Source organism: Pan troglodytes, chromosome 2 (assembly GCF_028858775.2).
Source record: "Pan troglodytes isolate AG18354 chromosome 2, NHGRI_mPanTro3-v2.0_pri, whole genome shotgun sequence".
Classification (NCBI taxonomy): domain Eukaryota; kingdom Metazoa; phylum Chordata; class Mammalia; order Primates; family Hominidae; genus Pan; species Pan troglodytes.
In genome coordinates, this window is record NC_086015.1 from 141847758 (window position 1) to 141856175 (window position 8418).

The window sequence follows — 8418 nt, forward strand, 5'->3', positions numbered from 1 at the left end:
GAGGCCAGGACCCAGCAGGCAACATGCAGGGTTGCAGGGCGGCAGCGTGGGTGTATTGAAAAGCCTTGACTCCTTCTTTCTTCTAACACCTTTTATTTTGAAGTCTTTCTTTACCACTGGCAGCTTAGCGTACTACCTTTACAAAAACGTTTACAAGGCTGGGCTGGTGGCTCATGCCTCTAATCCCAACATTTTGGAAGGCTGAGACAGTAGGATTGCTTTAGCCCAAGAGTTCAAGACCAGCCTGAGCAACATAGTGAGACCCTGTCTCTACAAAATAAAACAAAAATTTAAGTTTATAAAAGATTTTTACCAAAAAACCTCCCTGGTCTTCCCATTCCACCCCCTAGTTTTGCTTCAATGCCATTGGAAGACCAGGAAACAATCTAACAGGGACTCTGAGGCTTGTTAAACTCACATTTGGGTTTGCTTTCATGGATTTGGGAGTTGTGGTTTGTTTTCATTTTTCTTGAGTAAAAGTCTTCTTTTAATGGCCATATTTTATCTGCTAGAAAAATATTTTGTGTCATGTCCAAAAGCAAAGCAATTATTTTTAGGCATTGGGCTTTGAACTGTAGTTACTAGAGGTCAAAATCCGTGATTTGCAGGGGTTGTCGTGTACCTAAGCAAACACTTGCGAGTACGGTTTGATTCCGTCTTTATGGAGACCAACCCCAGGAATATAGTCTTGCCTTTGACATGGTAAATCCACATTTGTTTCGTTTTGTTAATTCAAAGTAGCACAATAATGTGGAAAGAGTATAGCCTAGATCTGAAGTTTGGCACAGCAAGTTAAGTTCTTGAGCCTCAGTTTCCTCACCTTAAAACTTGAGGCTATTACTTGTCTTAGTTATTTAATTAGATATTTCAGATGTACAAAAAAATAGAAAATATAACACAGCTGTATTATTAAACTAGGTGTACCTATTACCCAGTTTAATAACTAAAGCATTACCAATGCAACTGAATACCCATATACCCTCCCTGTTCCCTTCCCCTCCCTTGTGCAACTAATCACTAATGTGTATTTGATGTTTATCATTCCCATGTGCAAGTTTGTATTATTTTACTTTTGATATTTTTTTTTATATATATCAAAAAAGTACAGTATTATTTTAAAATTTAAATGTTATCACATTCTGTGTATCCTTCCTACATCATGGTTTTCCCTCACTCAACAATGTTTTTTGATCTAGGTTGGTATGTGTATCTCCAGTTCCTTTAACTTTTGCATTCAACCATACAAATTTAGCTGCACATACCCCTAGTTTTCAGATGATCATCAACACATCAGTGGCTCTAATGAACATCTTTGTGTATGTCCCTTGAGTTTATGTTCAAGAGTTTCTCTTGGGTCTTGGTATTTTAAGTGTGCCCCTGTACCAACAGCAATGACATCACCTGGGAGCTTGTTAGAAATTAAGAATCACGGGTTCTTCCCCAGGCCTATTGAAGGAGAATCTGTGTTTTAACAAGACCCCCGTGGTGATTTGTACATCAAAGATTTAGAAGCACTGTTCCAGGTCTACTGAGGAGCAGAATTGCTAAATCAAAGGGTAGGTGCATCTTCAATACTATTAGATATTTGCCAGACTGCCCTTCAGGGCAGTTGTGCTGTTGTATACTTTGGCCAGTAGTAGAGTTTTCTTTTCCTAATATTTTCACCACACTTGATATATGGTCAGGCTTTTAAAGTTTTGCCAATCTGAGGGTTTAAACAATATTGCATTTTAATCTTATTTTTTCTCATTTTGTTTTCTCACTTTATTTTTTGAGTATCTTACATGTTTATTGTCGATTCAGGTTTCCTTTTCTGAGAATTGTCTTTTTATTTCCTTTGCTTATTTTTCTGTTGAGTTGTTTGACAATTTCTAATAGATTTGTAGTAGTTCTACATATATCACAGAACTAATCCTTTGTTGCCTTTCCCTTATAGCAATATGAAATGTGCAATATATCAAGTCTCCCAGGCATCCCTTCAATTTAACACATAGTACCTACTTCCTCTAGTGAGTTATGAGGGTAGGGACCACATACCACTGTCTCCCCCAGGACCTAGCATACCCTTCATAGATGGTAGGCAGTGAGGTTCATATTACTGCAGCTCAAAGGAGAGGGCTGGGCTGGAGATATACATGTGGACATCATGAGCACATGCGGGAGATTTAAAGCTATGGAAATGGGTAAGATCAACTAGAGAGCTTGTAAAGAAAGTAGAAAGGGAACCTAAAATTAAACCCCAAAAAGCTACAACATTTCTGACTGGCTAAGGCCAACAGAATCCTTAATTAAGTCAGAAAATTTGGAAGTTATAAAACAAAAGACAAACATATTTGACTAGGAAGTTTGTATGGCAAAATACACCATTAAAAAAGCCAGTATACAAACAATAGATTTGGGGAAAATATTTGCAATGTAGATGAAAAGAGCCAACATACATGTAAAGGGCTCTTACAAATTGATAAGCCAGGCTAATCACAAAATGGACAAATAATAGAAATAGAAGAGGAAATCCAAAGAGCCAACCAATTTTTAAAATAAGTTAATTAGTAGTTAGGGAAATTATTTTAACAATGCAACCAGCAAAAAAAAAGAAGCAATGATATATTTTTGTCTAAGATGTGGTAGAAAGAGTACCCACCTCACACTTTGATGGTGAAAATAGGTATTAAAAGTTCTTAGGAAACCAATTTGACAGTATTAAACATTCCATTTTATAAAGTAGGAATTTTATAAAATTCCATTTTATAAAAACAGGCAAAACCTAATATATATATAGTCTTTGAAGTTCACAAGATGCGCACTTTACAGGGGAGTTAGTAACTAGAAGGTGGCGTGAAAGGAACTTCTGAGACTGGTAATTTTCTATTTTTGATCTGGGTGCTGGTCACAAAGACAATTCAGTTTGTGAAAAATAAGCTATATTCCTATATGATTTTTATCTTTATGTTATGTTCTAAAAGAATGTTAAACTTCTATAAAGATTTTAAAACGTACTTACAATAAAGCTTTTAAAAATATGCCCCACATATCTTCTTCTCTTGGGAATCTATTCCACGAGAATAAAGGTGTTAGTGTTGGTATATAAGGATATATACAAGGACATTTATTGCAGTATTGTTCATAGTGGGGAAGAAAAGAAACTGGAAATTGTAAATGCCCATCTACAGATAAATGATTGAATAAATTATTATACATCATGAGTTACAACTCAGCCATTCAGAAGAATGAATTGGAGAGGTTTCTAGGAAGTGTTTTTGAGTCAAGAAATAATATAGTACAATTTTATAAAACAATGGCAGAGCATCCTATCTAATGTATGTATGTATGTCTTTACAGATTTTTTTTCTGTATATGATTATACAAGCATGGAGAGAAATAGAGGTTGCAAACAAGTATAATGACATGAGTCGCCTAGTAGGAATGGGAGTGGGATTGATTGAGAGAGGTGGGGAGTAACCAAAATTCAAGAAAAAAAAGGTTTCACTTAAAAAATAAGCAGTCATGATCACATTTATGCATTTATATAAAATTGTTTATAAGAAGCAAACAAAAAATTAAAATTGGATAAAGGAGAAAGACTTAGTGAAACATTGAAAAGGAAGTGAGCTTTTGACTGGGAGGTGGAGACTGCAGTGAGCCGAGATCATGCCATTGCACTCCAGCCTGGGCAACAAGAGTGAAACTCTGTCTCAAAAAAAAGAGAAAGAAAAAAGAAAAGTGTTTTGAGATGGTAGAAAACCCTAAGATTAGAAGGCAAGGCAAGAAAGCATAAAACAGGAATAGTTAACTATGTCAAATTGCTGCTGAGAGGAGAAAAGCATGAGAACTGAAATGTATCTATTAGATTTGGCATCATGGAGGATGTGGGTGAGAAAATGAACAAAATCAGGCTCAATGAAATGAGACAGAAGCCGTATTAAAATGGGTGAATAGTTAGTGGGGGTAAGAGAAAAGATGGAAAAGGTAATGCTGACAACTCTCTTGCAAAAAAAAAAAAAAAAAAAAAAAAGGCCAAAATAAGCTGGACGTGGTGGCTCACACCTGTAATCCCAGCACTTTGGGAGGCTGAGGCGGGCGGATCACCTGAGAGCAGGAGTTCGAGACCAGCCTGGTCAACACGGCGAAACCCCGTCTCTACCAAAAATACAAAAATTAGCTGGGCATGGTGGCGGGCACCTGTAATCCAGCTACTTGGGAGGCTGAGGCAAGAGAATCGCTTGAACCCAGGAAGCAGAGGTTGCAATGAGCTGAGATGGCGCCATTGCACTCCAGCCTGGGCGACAAGAGCGAAACTCCATTAAAAAAAAAAAAAAGGCAAAATATAAAAAGTCTTGAAGTTATCATAAAGCTAAAAAGACAATCTAAGCCAAGATGTAGCAGAAGATGGAAAACCAGAGAGATGAGCCAAGCATTTGGAACCACTTAACCCTGGAAATGTTTATTTATTCCAGAACAGGAGGTCAAGAGTCTAAGCAGTACTTATAACAGCCTTGAAGGGATGGGGAGACAAAAATTAGGGTAAGGGAATGCCAAGGTTGGGATACTCTAGCAAAACTTCCACATTTTGGGCAGGAACCCCCAAAGAACAGTACTTAAGGAATAAGAATAAATAGTTTATCTGTCCTTGAAATTAGAGTTATCACGGATGTAATTATCCAACATAAATAAACATGCAAGCAAATGAGACAGGACAACACAAATAGAGTCAGCAGAAATAACAAAAACAGACACATAGGTTGTAAATTAAGGGTTAATTAGATGTACAGCTTAATGTAACTATGTTTGTTTTTTGTTTTGTTTTGTTTTTTGTGACGGAGTCTCGCTCTGTTGCTGGATGTGTTGCTGGATTCAGTTTTTTTTTGTATTTTTTAGTAGAGACGGGGTTTCACCATGTTAGCCAGGATGGTCTCGATCTCCTGACCTCGTGATCCGCCCGCCTCGGCCTCCCAAAGTGCTGGGATTACAGGCGTGAGCCACCGCGCCCGGCCCATAACTATGTTTAAAATGTTCAAGATGATTCAAAAAAGAAAAAAAAAAAGTCTGAGAATATCAGCATGGAATAGGAAAATTTTAAAAAGGGCATAGCAGAACTGAAAAGAACTAAAGAGAAACTATAGAGTCAAAAAGTACAATAGTGAAACTAAGAACTCAAAATCAGAGAAACAGTAAACTGGAATATAGGTGAGACAAATATATATAAGAAAAATACAACAGATTATAGAGAAGACAGTAGTAAATATAGACTATATAGTTAAAAGCATGTGTAATTATAGTTCCAAAGAAGAAAGAATGATGCAGAAAAAGGTTTAAAGAGATAATGCCTTGGAATTTCCCAAATGATGAAAAGCATCAAGCTACAGATTTGAGCCCTGCAAACACCAACCAGGAAGAAGACACAGAAAACCATCTCTAGGCCTATCATAGTAAAACTGCTAAAAACCAAAGTCAACAAGAAAATCATTAAAAGTGGCTAGTGGGAGGCCAGACGCGGTGGCTCACGCCTGTAATCCCAGCACTTTGGGAGGCCGAGGCGGGTGGATCTCGTCAGGAGATTGAGACCATCCTGGCTAACACGGTGAAACCCCGTCTCTACTAAAAATACAAAAAATTAGCCAGTCATGGTGGCGGGCGCCTGTAGTCCCAGCTACTCGGGAGGCTGAGGCAGGAGATGGCGTGAACCCGGGAGGCAGAACTTGCAGTGAGCCAAGATCGTGCCACTGCACTCCAGCCTGGGTGACAGAGTGAGATTCTGCCTCAAAAAAAAAAAAAAAAAAAAAAAAAAAGTGGCTAGTGGAAAAACCACACACCAAAACATAAGGCTAACTTTTCCATAGAAATGACAGAAGCAAGAAGACAATGGAAAAATACCTTCAAAGTGATGTAAAACAACTAACTAAATATCTATACCCAGCAAAACTACTGTTTATTACCAGGCAAAATAAAGTTGAGGTAATTCATCCAGAGCAGACCAACCAAAGGAAATATTAAAGTATATTCTTTGGTCTAAGAAGAAAAAATTATTTCAGTTGAAAGTTTAAAAATGCAAGAGAAAGGATGAAAAGCAACAATGGTAAAAACGGACATAGATCTAAATAAATTGTGACTGTATAAACAATCTCTTGTGGGGTTAACATTGGGAGGCCAAGGCAGGAGGATGACTTGAGCCCAGGAGTTCAGTCTAGGAAAAGACTATTTGACTTTGCCGTATGATTTCTTGTAGTAGTTTTATAGTTTCAGGTGTTTTTGTTGTTGTTTGTTTGTTTGCAGAGACAAGGTCTCACTATGTTGCCTAGGCTAGTCTAGAACTCGTTGGCTGAAGCGATGCTCCTGCCTGATTACAGGTGTGAGTCACCACACTTGGCTAGTTTCAGGTCTTATGTTTAACTCTTTAATCCAACTCTTTATTGTTGTACACAGTGAGAATTAGGGGGCCTACATTCATTCTTCTGCATATGGATATCCGGTTTTCCCAGTAGCATTTATTGAAGAGGGATCCTTTTTCCCATGTGTGTTCATGGCACCTTTGTCAAAAATCAGTTGGCTGTCAACATGTGGAATTACTTCTAGGTTCTCTATTACGTTTCATGGGTCTATATGTCTGTTTTTATACCAGTACCATGCTGGTTTTTTGTTTTTGTTTTTTTTTTTTTTTGAGATGGAATCTTGCTCTGTCGCCCAGCCTGGAGTGCACTGGTGTGATCTTGGCCCACGCAACCTCCACCTTCCGGGTTCAAGAGTTTCTCCTTCCTCAGCTTCCCGAGTAGCTGGGACTACAGGCCATGCCACCACGCCTGGCTAATTTTTTGTATTTTTATTAGAGACGGGGTTTCACCGTGTTAGCCAGGATGGTCTTGATCTCCTGACCTCGTGATCTGCCCACCTTGGTCTCCCAAAGTGCTGGGATTACAGGCATAAGCCACCGCGCCTGGCTGCTGTTTTAATTACTATAGGTTTGTAGTATACTTTGAAGTCAAGCAGCGTGATACCACCAGCTTTTTTTTTTTTTTTTTTTTAAAGGCAGGGTTTCATTCTGTCACCCAGGCTGGAGTGCAGTAGTATGATCACAGCTCAGTGCAGCCTTGACCTCCTGGGTTCAAATGATCCTCCTACCTCACCCTCCTGAGTAGCTGGGACTACAGATGCATGCCACCACACTAATTTTAATTTTTGTGTGTGTGTGGAGATGAGGGTCTTACTATGTTGGCCAGGCTGGTCTTGAACTCCTCAGCTCAGGCGATCCTCCTGCCTCAGCCATTCAAAGTGTTAGGATTACAGGCATGAGATACCATGCCTGGCCAGTTTTCTTTGCTCAGTACTGTTTTAGCTACTTGGGATCTTTTGTGGTTCCATATGAATTATAGGATTGTTTTTTCTATTTCTGTGAAGAGTATCATCGGCGTTTTGATAGGGATCGCATTGAATCTACAGATGGTTTTGGGTAGTATGGTCATTTTAACAATGTTGATTCTTCCAGTCCGTGAGCATGAGATGTCTTTCCATTTGTTTGTGTCCTCTACAATTTCTTTTTATCAGTGTTTCATAGTTTTCCTTGTAGAGGTCTTTTATCTCCATATATATATTATATATGTGTGTGTGTGTGTATTCCTATATATACATATTCCTATATATATACATATTCCTATATATATATACATATTCCTATACATATATATACATACATATTCCTATATATATACATATTCCTATACATATATATATATACACCTAGGTATTTTGGTAGGGGGGATAGTGATTGTAAATGGGATTGCTTTCTTGATTTCTTTTTCAGCTAGTTCATTGTTGGTGGATAAAAACACCACTGACTTTTTAATGTTGATTTTGTATCCTATAACTTTACTGAATTCATTTATCAGTTCTAAGAGCTTTATGCTGGAGTCATCAGGTTTTTAAAATATAAGGTCAATTCATATGCAAAGAGGGACAATTTAACTTCCTCTTTTCCAATTTGGAGGCCTTTTAAAAATTTCTGTTACCTGATTGTTCTGGCTAGGACTTCCAGTACTATATGTTGATTAGTAGAGGTGAAAGTGGGCAACTTTGGTTCCAGTTCTTAGAAGGCTTTAAGCTTTTCCCTCTTCAGTATGATGTTAGCTGTGTTTCTCATATATGGCTTTTATTACACTGAGTATGTTCCTTCTATGCTAAATTTGTTTTTATCATGAAGTGATGTTTAATTTTAGCAAATGCGATTGCTGCATCTATTGAGAAGATTAATATGATTTGGCTCTATGTCCCCACCCAAATCTCATCTCGAATTATAATCCCCACATGTTGAGGGAGGGACCTGTAATCCCCACGTGTTGAGGGAGGGAGGTGATTGGATCATGGGGGCAGATTCCTCCATGTTGTTCTGATAGTGAGTTCTCTGAGATTTGATGGTTTTGTAAGCGTCTG